This window comes from Rhinolophus ferrumequinum, chromosome 2, assembly GCF_004115265.2.
Source record: "Rhinolophus ferrumequinum isolate MPI-CBG mRhiFer1 chromosome 2, mRhiFer1_v1.p, whole genome shotgun sequence".
Lineage (NCBI taxonomy): Eukaryota > Metazoa > Chordata > Mammalia > Chiroptera > Rhinolophidae > Rhinolophus > Rhinolophus ferrumequinum.
Window position 1 is genome coordinate 15,308,803 of NC_046285.1, and position 12,643 is coordinate 15,321,445.

The following is a 12,643-nucleotide window of genomic DNA, read 5'->3' on the forward strand; positions in this document are numbered from 1 at the left end:
GACTGAAAGTAAACGGATAATGAAAGATACTTCATGTGAATGGAAGCAAGCAAACAAAAACCTGGGGTAGCAATATCTATATCAGACAAAATAGACTTTAAAATGAAGGCTATAATGAGTCAAAGAAGGACATTACATAATGATGAAGTGATCAATCCAACCAGAGGGCATAACGCTATTGAACATCTATGCACCCAACAAAGGAGCACCTAAGTATATAACGCAAATATTGACCGACATAAAGGGAGAGACTGACAGTAATACAATCATAGTAGGGGACTAAAGCAGCCCATTGATGCCAATGGACAGATCTTCTAGACAGAAAATCAACAAGGAAACAGCAGACTTAAATGACACACTAGATGAGATGAAATTAATAAATATTTTTAGAAGATTTCACCCCAAAACAGCAGAAGATATATTCTTCCAAGTGCACATGAGACATTTTCCAAGATCGACTACATATTAGGCCACAAAATAAGTCTCAATAAATTTAAGAAGACTGACATCATATCAAGCATCTTCTCTGATCACAATGGTGTAAAACTAGTAATGAATTCAAAGAAAAAAAAAAGGAAAAAAACTCTGAAAAGCACACAAATATAGGGAGGCTAAATAATATGCTACTAAACAATGAATAGGTTAACAATGAGATCAAGGAAGAAATCAAAGATACGTTGAGACAATGAAAATGAAAACATAATGACCCCAAATATATGAAACACAGCAAAAGCAGTCCTAACAGGGAAATGCATAACAATGCAGGCCAACTTGAAGAAACAAGAAAAATCTCAAATGAACAGTCTTAACTTTATACTTAAGGGAAATGGAAAAAGAACAAAAAAAGCACAAAGTGAGTAAAAGGAAGGAAATAAGATCAAAGCAGAAATAAAATAGAGGCTCAAAAAATAATACAAAAGATCAATGAAACCAAAAGCTAGTTTTTTAAAAAGATAAACAAAATTGATAAAGTTTTAACCAGACTCATCAAGAACAAAAGAGAGGGTCGGCTGTTTGGCTCAGTTGGTTAGAGCACAGTGCTCTTAACAATGATGTTGCCAGTTCCATACCCACATGGGCCAATGTGAGCTTGCCCTCCATAACTATATTGAAACAACTACTTGACTTGGAGCTGATGGGTATGGAAAAACACACTTAAAATAAATAAAAGTTAAAAAAAAAAAAAGGAACAAAAGAGAGAGGACCCAAATACATAAAATCAGAAATCAAAGAGAAGTTACAACGGACATCACAGAAATATAAAAAATATTAAGAAAATGCTACAAGCAATTATGCAACAACAAATTCAACAATCTGGAAGATATGGATAAATTCATAGAAGCATACAATCTTCCAAGGCTGAATCAAGAAGAAAGAAAATCTGAATGGACTGATTACTACTAATAAAATTGAATCAGTAATCAACAAGCTCCAACCAAACAAAAGTCCTGGACCAGATAGCTTCATAGGTAAATTTTACCAAACATTCAAAGAAGAATTAACACCTATTCTTTTTAAACTATTCCAAAAAAATTCAACAGGAGGGAAGACTCCCAAACTCATTCTATGAAGCCACCGTTACCCTGATTCCAAAACCAGACAAAGACAGATATATTTGTTGATATCCCTGATGAACATACACCCCAAAATGCTCAAGGATTATTAGCAAACCAAATTCAGCGATACATTAAAAAGATCATACAGCATAATCAAATGGAATTTATTCCCAGGATGCAAGGTTGATTCAACATACGCAAATCAATTAAGGTGATACATCATATAAACAAAATGAAAAATCATAATTATATAATCATATCAATAGATGCAGAAAAAGCATTTGACAAAAACCAGAATCCATTTATGATAAAACTCTCAGCAAAGTGGGAACAAAGAGAACATAGCTCAACATAATGAAGGCCATATATGACACAGCACAGCTGACATCATTCTCACTGGGGTAAAACGAAAAGTATTCTCCTTAAGATCAGGAACAATCCAAGGATGTCCACTTTCACTACTTTTATTCAACATAATATTGGAAGTCCTAGCCACAGCAATCAGACAAGAAAAAAATAACAGACATCCAAATTGGGATGGAAGAAGTAAAACTGTCATTATTTGCAGATGACACAATACTATACGCACAGAACCCCAAAGATTCCACCAAAAAAATATTAGAACTGATAAATCAATTTAGTAAAATAGCAGGATACATAATTAATATTCAGAAATGGGTTGCATTTTTATACACCACTAATGAACTATCAGGAAGAGAAATTAGGAAAATAATTTACAATTTCATAAAAAGAAATCCAAGAATAAATTTAACTGAGGAAGTAAAGACTTGTACTCAGAAAATAATAAGACATTGAAGAGACAAATTGAGGAAGGTACAAATAAATGGAAACATATACCATGCTCATGGATAGGAAGAATATAGCTAAAATGTCCATACTACCCAAAGCAATCCGGAGATTCATTGAAAGCTCTATCAAAATATTAATGACATTTTTCACAGAACTAGAGCAAATAATCCTAAGGTTTATATAGAACCATAAAAGATCTGAATAGCCACAGCAATCTTGAGATCAAAGAACAAAGTTGTAGGTACCACACTACCTGATATCAAACTATACTACAAGGCCATCATAATCAAAACAGCATGGTACTGGCATAAAAACAGACACAGATCAATGGAATAAACTAGAGAGCCCAGAAATAATCCCATGCCTGTACGGTCATTTAGTCTATGACAAAGGAAGCAAGAATATACAATAGGGTCAAGACAGTCTAATCAATAACTAGTGCTGGGAAAACTCCACAGATACATGCAAAAAAATGAAACTAGACCATCTTCTTACTCAATATACAAGAATAAACTCAAAATGGATTAAAGACCTAAATGTAGGACCTGAAATCATAAAACTCTTACAAGAAAAGATAGGTAGTAAACTCTCTGACATTACCCTTAGTAATATTTTTCTGATATATCCTACTGGGCAAGGGAAAAGAAGAAAAAAAGGAAGGGGGACTACATCAAATTAAACTGTTTTTGGACAGCAAAAGAAACCACCAACAAAACAAAATGGCATTCTACTGAATGGGAAAAGATATTTACCAATGATACATCTGATAAGGGCCTATTATCAAAAATTTATAAAGAACTCATACAACTCAAAACCAAAAAAAAACAAACAAACCGTTTAAAAAATGGACAGAGGACCTGAACAGATATTTCTCCAAAGAGGACATATGGAAAGATGCTCAAGGTCACTCACCATTAGAGAAATGCAAATTAAAACCACAATGAGATATCACCTCACACCTGTCAGAATGGCCATAATCAATAAATCAACAAACAAGTGTTGGTGAGGATGTGGAAAAAAGGGAAATCTCATGCACTGTTGGTGGGTTTGCAAATTGGTGCAGTCACTATGGAAAACAGTTTGGAGGTTCTTCAAAAAATTAAAAACAGAACTACCTGATGACCCAGAAATTCCAGTTCTGGGTGTCTATCCTAAGAAATCCAAAACACTAATTTGAGAAGATATATGCATCCCTGTGTTTACTGCAGTGCTATTTACAATAGCAAAGATATTTAAACAACCTAAATGCCCATCAATAGATGGTTGGATAAAGAGATCTAGTACATATATGCAATGGAATATTACTATGCCATAAAAAAACAGTGAAATTTTACCATTTGTGACAACATTGATGGACCTAGAGGGTATTATACTAAGTGAAATAAGTCAGACTGAAAAAGACAAATACCTTATGAACTTACGTGTAGAATCCAAAAAACAAAATAAACAAACAAAACAGAAACAACTCATAGATACAGAGAACAAACTGATGGTTACCAGATGACAGCAGGTTTAGAAGCTAGGTGAGAAAGGTGAAGGGATTAAGAAGTACAAATTGATAGTTACAAAATAGTCACCAGGATGTAAAATACGGTATAGGGAATATAATCAATAATATTGTAAAAACTATGTGTAGTGTCAGGTGGGTATTACACTTATCAGGGAAATCACTTCACAAATTATATAAATGTCTAACCACTATGCTGTACACCTGAAACTAATATAAAATAATATTGAATGTCAACTACAATTGAAAAAAAATAGTCACAGGGATGTAAAGTACTGCATAGAGAATACGTCAATAATATTATAATAACTATGTACGGTGTAATAAAATGCACAGGGTAATAAAATTATTGTGTTATCACATATATATAGTATATATGTCTAATCACTACGCTGTTTTGTACACTGGAAACTAATGTAATATTTTTATGTCAATGGTAACTGAAAAATTTTTAAAAATTAGGAAAAGAACAGAAAAAATAAAACATTATTCTTTGATTAATTTTCCTCACTATCATTTTCCTATATCCACTCACTCAAATCTGGAATCTACACTCATAACTCCACAGTAAAAGTTCTGGATAAAGTCATCAGCACCAGGGTGATTCCAAAGTTAGAGTTTATTTGTCAACACTTAACTTCTTTCTCTCTTGGCAACCTTTGACAATGGTGAATATTTCTTAGTTCCTTCAGTCTTCTCTAGTTTGTTGTGACACACTCTTTCTGGTTTTACTCCTACATCTCTGACTGCTGTTTTACTCCTAGCTCCTTGGCAATCTAACCATCCTCCACCAAGCTCTTTAATGCGAGCCTTATTCAAGACTATGCCATGGCCTCTTTTTCCTTCACTCTCTCTAGAGTCTTCCCAGGCAACTTTTCCACATTCAATATGTCTACTATCATCTATGTGCAGGTGATGCGCAGAATTGTTTTTCCACCTCAACCCTCCTTTCAGATTTTCAGATTTGTACATATAATGCAGTATTGCTATGCAAATATCTAAGAAGAGACTATATCCCAACTAAACTTGACCTCCTCTCCCATAATGTGGTAGTCTTCCTTCGTGAATGATATCACTGAATCAAATATGCAAAGTGGGAGCTCAGGACGCATCCCTGGTCTTGCCTTACAGCTCACCTCCCATGTTCAATTCACCACAGAATCTTGTCAGTCTCAGGATGCAAATTATACTCAAATTCATCCACTTCTCTCTATCTCCACTGCCAGCAGTTTTGTTTAAGCTACCATTATCTTAATGAACTATTTGATCTTGCAAGGTGAATTCTATATATTCTATCTGGGTAATACCAAAGAAACAAGCAAATCAATAGAAACTTATAGGTGGGTAGGTTTAATTGACTAATTAATTAGTTAATCAATTCATTTTATATACTGTGTCATTTTTGCCAGAGTGTCTTGAGCTTTCTTCTGGTGAGTTTGACACTTAGGTTTAGTGGAAAACTGGCAATGTGTGCAATAATTATTCTATTTTCTTAAAAATATTCTAGATTTCCTTGAAAGATCAGAATAAATATAGTTTCAACTATCTTAATTACCTCCTTAGCATGTCTAGTGAAATTTTGGTAGACCATTCCTTCATGTTCAAGTTTTCCTTCAGATCTGTTTCTTTCACCATCAGCCTTGCAATTACCACTTGTTTGTAAGTAAGACCACAGTCTCACTATATTCTTAAAAATGTCAATGTTATGAAAACAAAGACATGCAGTAGAAATGTTCTGATTAAAGGAGACTAAAGATACATTTAAACTAAATGTGATACCTGATGCTAGACTGGATCTTGTGCTGTTGGTAAAAAAATATTGTGGAGGAATTATTGGTCAGTTGAAAAAATTGAAATATGGATTAAAGAAAAATTGTTGTATGTATGTTAATGTTACTGAAGTTGAGAACTCACCTATGATTATGTAAGAATATTCCTATTCTTAGGAAATACAAATTGAGGTGTTGTAAGAAAAGGAAAAAAAAATAGGCTAAAATGTTAACAGGTGTGTAAGGTTATGGCTGTTCTTTGTGACATACCTAGGCTTTATACTCTTCTTAAACTATTGTATACCTTTTAAAAAGTTAAAAAATTCCTCAGCCTCATAAGCAATTATATTAATTGTGCATCAGGGAAAGAAAACAAAAAGAAAAGCAAAAACAGCACCTTCCCCTGCCAAAAAAACAAAGACAAACAAAAAAACAAAACAAAACAAACAAAAACACCCAACTGGCTCTATCACTTTCCAGCTGTGTGACTTTATTCTGCTTCAGTTTCCTCAACTATGAAATGAATGAACCCTCATTCATGGAATTGTTTTGCAGATTAAACACATCGAAGGATGTAGTACGCATAGGATAGATTTTGATATATCATAAACGTACACATATGAGTTTGTTGTTAGTAATGTTACAACTAATTACTATACTTTCATACATTAAAGGAAATAAGAATAATGCATATGAAAATTCTTTCTTGATATTACTCCATCTATATGGGATTCCTTTAAAATTGACACTGCAGATTAAAGGGAAAGTGAGCTACTGCTGTTGTTTTAAATGAGGGTCTTTGTTTTGCAGACAGAAATCATGATTGATTGTACAAGACTGGTTTATTGAACCTTAAAATTTTGAAATAGTTTGCTATAGAATTTTGTAATAAACTTCACTGCTACTGAAACGATAGGGAGAAAAATCAATGTTATTAATTCATGGACATTCTCCGTCCATCCCTAGGTACTTATGAGCAAATGAGCATGTATGCAAAATGAGGGGAGAGAAAAAAGAGGAGGAGGGAGAGAAGGAAGAAAAGGAGAAGAAAAAGAAGTAGAAAAACAAGAAGGAAAATAAAAGAAGAGATGGGGAGAGTGTAGAAAAGAGAAATAGCTCAAATCAGCTGCAAAAACAGACAATTTTTGCATATAGTTATAGTTATTTGTATTTTCTGAAAGGTCACTCAGGGTTTTCCAAGTGCAGGAAAAGATTAAGGGCCTTTGCAAATAGTGTGAAACATCAATACTCTCTGACAGTTTTGTGATTAATGTAAATGTGAAGTATCCTGCATCTTTTGATAAGGACAATAAACAAGATGAGAAGCTATTTGAGGGTATACTTGGAACAATCAGACTATGAGATCTTACTCTGATATACTTAAAATTTAGTGCAAGGGATTAGTATTATTTCCAGTTGTCACAGTGGTTTCTTTCTTTTTATAAAAATGTGTTTATGTGGAAATTCTAATACTTTCATTCTCACAAGTGGCTACAAATATTTCTCCAAATTAGGAGAGGGCTAAGGTTCTTGTCTAGAAATGGACTGTATTCTATAGTCATGTAATTTACATAGTTTATTTACACATACAACTCAGGATAAATCTGGAGAGATTCTTCAGCCTCCAATTTTTTCAGATCACATACCGTTTCAAAGATGACTTTTGTTAAATAGGAAATGATAAAACTTGCAAGGCATTGGGCTGTACCGACTAATTTCATTTTCAGGAACGAAATCAGTTAATGCAAGTATCTGTTTAGCGATTCATCCCAGTGAACCCCAAAACCAATGCAATCCTTAAGTCTTTTAAATTAGTTTAATATTAATAAGGATAGTATATGTAGCATTATATATGTGTATCTTCCAATAACATTATTTCAAATGAAGACAGCCAGATATACATAAAAAATGCTTATAATTCATTTAATAAAATATATATTCCTTGCATAAAAATTGAAACTTATATTTAACTTTTCCTTAAACACAGGTCTTCATTTAGTGCATTGTAGGGAATTTAAGTGTGTAATTTAAATAATTCCAAATGCATTATTTTATTTTAATAATGTTTGGCAGAATATATTAAGTACTTTTGTTTTTGTCAGTGAGCAATAATTCTTTGGCTAAAATCCTACATAAATTAGACTAATTAACTACAATGAAGGAGAAGTATCAGTTATTTGACTGGCATCAAGAGAGGCTAAAACTGTGTCAATTTCAGAAAAAATTACATGAGTTTCACAAGTGTCTTCAAAAATTAGAATGCTGGTCTATATTTACATTAAACTAAATATCTTGGTGTTTGTCTTTGAAAGATATCTTCCAATATGCTAAAAAATATGATTAACATAAAAGTAAGTTTTAAGTTCTTTCAGTCCAGAATAAATCTTAGATTATATATTTATTCGAAATATCTGATGTCCTTAACTCTCTGGTTATAATTTTCCTTATGGAAGATCTTTTTAGAAAATAATTGAGAACTTCTGAATTTCAAAAAGTATATGTTTGCCAGCAGGGACTCTTTCTTTCATTTTACCTGATGTTAAAATGTCATCAACAGAGTGTTCCAATCAGCTATTCATGGCCTCCTGGCAACTAACTGTAATTTGACTATCCACCATCACTACTAGTCTTTCACTGAGAAAATCTGAAGTTTAATGAAATAACATGTCCGTGAAATCATGTGACTCCCCTCTGATCTCCCACATCTTCAATGTCCCCATGAGTCCACACTCACTTTTGGCCTATCCAAATTCATCCGGGATCTTTAATAATCTGATGAAGCCTAAGCACTTTATGAAACTTTTTCTAGGGTGTTCAAGCTCTATTTTTCTTTCACTGAATTCTTCTAGAATATACCATATTGTAACATGAAAATCACGGGTTTAATTTTACATTTTTAAAGAATGTTTCAAAATTGTCCTGTCTTCTCTTTCTGGGCTTATATTTTACCACTGATAGATTATTGCAGTGGGAGCTCCAGTTTTATCATGGCTCCCTTCATTCACAACCTTGCACAGTCCCTTCCCATGTTGACTCTGGGGTTGGCTCTCTGACCTGCTTTGGCCAATGTAATAATAGCAAATGGAAAATAAGTGGAGACTGGAAAAATGCTCATACTTTGGGTCTTGCCTTCTAATTTACTCTTGAAGCCCAGCTCCCATTATGTGAATAAGACCAAATGAGCCAGCTAAAGGATAAGGCAACAACAGGAGAAAGGCTTCTGCCTTCCCATCCAGCCCAGACCTACCAGCCAACGCCGTCAGAAACTAGCTGGCCTCTGCTGACGTGGATCTAACTGAAGTCACTTGAGCGACCTCATGAGAGGTCAACTGAACAGCTCCCAGCCCATTAGCACGGCTCAGCCCAAATTTCCACCCTGCAGAATAATGAGCCAAATAAAAGGCAGTTGTTTCAAGTCATGAAGTTTTGAGCCATTAGTTATATAGCAATGGATAACAGATATAATCCCTACCAAAGATTAAATTCCAATGGGGCAGAAATTATGTCTTTTTTTTCACTTTTCAATGAAAGAAGGACAACCAGAGAACAAAAGAGACTCGGAGTCATTAGTTATGTGGTATGCTCTTCCTCCGACAGATTAAAAAGTTGATAAAAAAGAAAGTGAAGGCAGTCTTCTAGATTTTAAAACACACACACACACAAATAAAGTTTAGGCAATTTCCAAGTAAATAGTACAAAAACATAAAGTAGAAATATAAAAGATAACAGAAAAGATATAGTGAGTCAATCCAAGAGATCTAATATTTGACTAATACGATTGCCTTACTGAGAAGAGAGAAAACGCAGGGGAACAGATCAATACATTTTCTAGAGCTAACACTAGCCTTTGAATAGACTGAAAGGGCCAATCAAGTGCATGATAGGATTAAAGAAAAGACCAAACTTCACACCTGTTCTAGAAAACCGCAAAAAGAAGCTGCCAAGTTCTCCTCCCAGTCTCTCCCTGGTAGGTGCCCAGCCATCGTGCAGTTGCGATTCTGCATGGACGGACTCCTAAACCAGACCTCCCGCATGGCCCCTCTGGCCAGCTGGGCACTTCAGATGAGACTTGTGCCCAGGCCAGCGCCAGCAGCTCAGCCGCCAGCAGCAGCTCCACCATCTACTGTTGGCTCACCTGTTCCGGCACCTCGGCAGCCAGGTCTGATGGCCTAGAGGGTAACCACTGTGGCTGGTGTAGCTGTGGGCTCAGCTGATGGCCACACATTAGATCATGCCATCACAGGGGCCTTCAGTGGAGAAAGTAATGCTGAGCCTGCAAGATGTGACACCACTTACCAGGAGCCTCAGGGAATCCAGCCGGCATACCAGTAGCAACAGCAGTTTGGCTCATGCCACGATGAGATGAAACAATTTTGGGAGTGTCAGAAACAAGGTGACCTTAAGCTTTGTGAGGGTTTCAGTGAGGTGTTGTAACAGTGCAGATTTGCAAATGGATTAGACTAATAAAGAAGTTCAAATTGAAGACATGGAAACTCATCTCTCGTGACCAAGTTAATTTAGTATAAAATTATAATTGCTAGTGAAAGTGTAAAGTGTAAAACCACCAGTTAAACCTCTCCTCCAGCATTAATAGTTTCCGTTGCAGAACTGCAATGGACATACCTGTACAATGGGTGTTCATAACTGTACAAAAGTTCACTGAGATGGTAGCAGTGAGTTTGGGGCTCAGCAAATGTTTGTGTGGCCTCCTTACACCAGCTTTTGTGATGTCATTGTGAATCAATTAGAATAAAATGACTTTCTTCCAAAACAAAAGAAAAAAGCAAAAAGAAATAAAAAACACAAGAAAGATTCTAAAAATGTTCACATAGGAAGAAAAAAAGCCCATCTACAAAACAAAAGATAATTCAAATTTCCATTCAGGACATCAAGGGTAATACGAGGACAGCTCTGATGGCCATTCCAGAAAAAGAGTTCCAAAATTGCTTTGAAGGGTGCCCTAGGCACTGGCATCGGTGCATAGCTTCTCAAGGGGAGGACTTCAAAGGTGACTATAGTGATATTTAACAATGAGGTATGTAGCACTTTTTCTAGGATGAGTTCACAAACTTAATTGTCCGACCTCATATGGGGCGGGGACTGCCACTTTTATAAAATTTAAGCCATTTATTTTTAGAAAGTAATTATTTCTTTAGATTATTGACTATAATAACCTAGGTCTGCTCTCTTCAATTTTACTCATAATGGCTATTTTCAATACTGCCGATTCACCTCTAACCTCCAGTATGCCACTCCATGACTTCTGCTTAGCTTGCAGCAGAGGACAGAACCTCCAATTCACAGAGAACACAGATGGCAGCCAATCAATTCCTCACTTCAAACTTACAGGCGTGGTTTCACGTCCTCCAGTCCATCCTTTTGTCCTTCTGCCTCTTATACTAGAAAAAATTATCCTCCTCACCACCTCCTCTCCCTCAAGGCTGTGCTCTGGACCTCTGATTCTCAGCTTCTTTGGTCATTTCATTATCTACACTCTTTGATATGTTGGATATGCTGTCCATAGCTCTTTGATATGTTTCACTTCTCCTTCAATATTGAACCCTTTATGGCAGCATCTGAACCCACTCAACGCATCAATCTTTAACAAATAAACATAAAATAAACCACACTGATTATCTCCGCTTCCCCCCTCTACTTACCCTCTTCACTGCCTCATCTCCCTTTCTAATTCATGGCAATCCAGCCGCACGCCCAACAACTTCATGACACAATGTTTGCCAGTCACCAGTGGCTCCCTGATGCTAAATTCCAAGTGGACAGTGATCCTTTTTAGTTTACATTTTCCTTGTGGTTATACCCCTAACTCTCAGTGGCTTCAATTGATATATGCAAATTAAGATCTTCCAAGAACAGCATTTTTTTTTTTTTAACGGCCAATAAGGTAAAATCCATTTGCACAGGGACTGTTTGAATGAGTACTTAATTTTACTTTTGTTCTATTAGATATTATTTAGTGAATTTACTCTTTAGAGTTAGAATTCGAATGAGCCTATGCCCTCTGAATAATGCATCACCAGATTTACGCTATTTGCAAAGATGTATCTAAAAGAAAAAGAGAGCATAAGGCTCTGTGGCATGCATAAGCTCAATCTTTTTATATTTTTCATTAATAATAACAAGGAGAGAACAGAACAATGTACTTTTAAAAATATTTGAAATTAGATAAGGACAGTGAACAGTACAGATTTAATTTACTGGCTGACATTGCAAGTTAAACGAAAACATACGAGCAAAGAATATTAGATAGATATTAAATTTTTACTATAGTAGCAGTAACATTCCATAGCTTAAACTTGATTATTAAAAATATCACGAGTTTGAGCACACTCAAAGAATGATAGAAAAGAAAAAGAGGTTATAAAGCATCTTAGTTTACTAATACTTGAATTGCTCTCAACAGGAAGAAAAGAAAAATAGGACAAATGAAATACATGGATTTTATAAAACTCAATGTTGTTTTGGCAATAATGTTCTTAAAACTGTACTCAAAATGCAGAGACATCCTAGCGGAAACAGAAGCCATTCAGAATCAGAAGACCCAGAGGCAGGGAGAGCATTATGCTCGATGAGAATGACTTTGGTTTCAACTGCAGAAATTGCCCAAAATTCTAGAGTCAATTTCCCCAATAATCATTCTACCTGAACCACAGACTTCACTTCGTCAAATACTCTTTGCCAAATAATGCAGAAAAATCAACTATTCTTGAGCTATCTGTTGCTGCATTTAAGTATACAAAAAGTTAAAGTAAAAAATCCTACTGAGAAAAATTTTATCAGCCAAAGTGCTTGGATCCCCCAAATTCCAGTAATAGCAGCACCATGATCAAATTTACTTGATTAAGACAAAAGTAGCCCACTCAGGAGCTGATATTGTAAAGACACTGCCGTGTGTTGTAAAACAGAGAACATTATCAAGCGTTTGTACCAAGAATGTAGTATGGCCTTCTGCCAAGCACGACCTACATGAATCATGCCATTGG

At 35.2% G+C, this 12,643-nt stretch overlaps 1 protein-coding gene and 1 pseudogene across 1 annotated transcript in view; one reads left to right on the top strand and one right to left on the bottom strand.

Annotated features, from left to right (window-relative positions):
* The window catches only part of ROBO1 (roundabout guidance receptor 1), a 1,107,232-nt gene that overhangs the window by 613,615 nt on the left and 480,974 nt on the right, over positions 1-12,643 (bottom strand). The gene's annotated exons all lie outside the window — the stretch shown is intronic.
* LOC117037520 (coiled-coil-helix-coiled-coil-helix domain-containing protein 2-like) lies at positions 9,645-10,168 on the top strand (annotated as a pseudogene).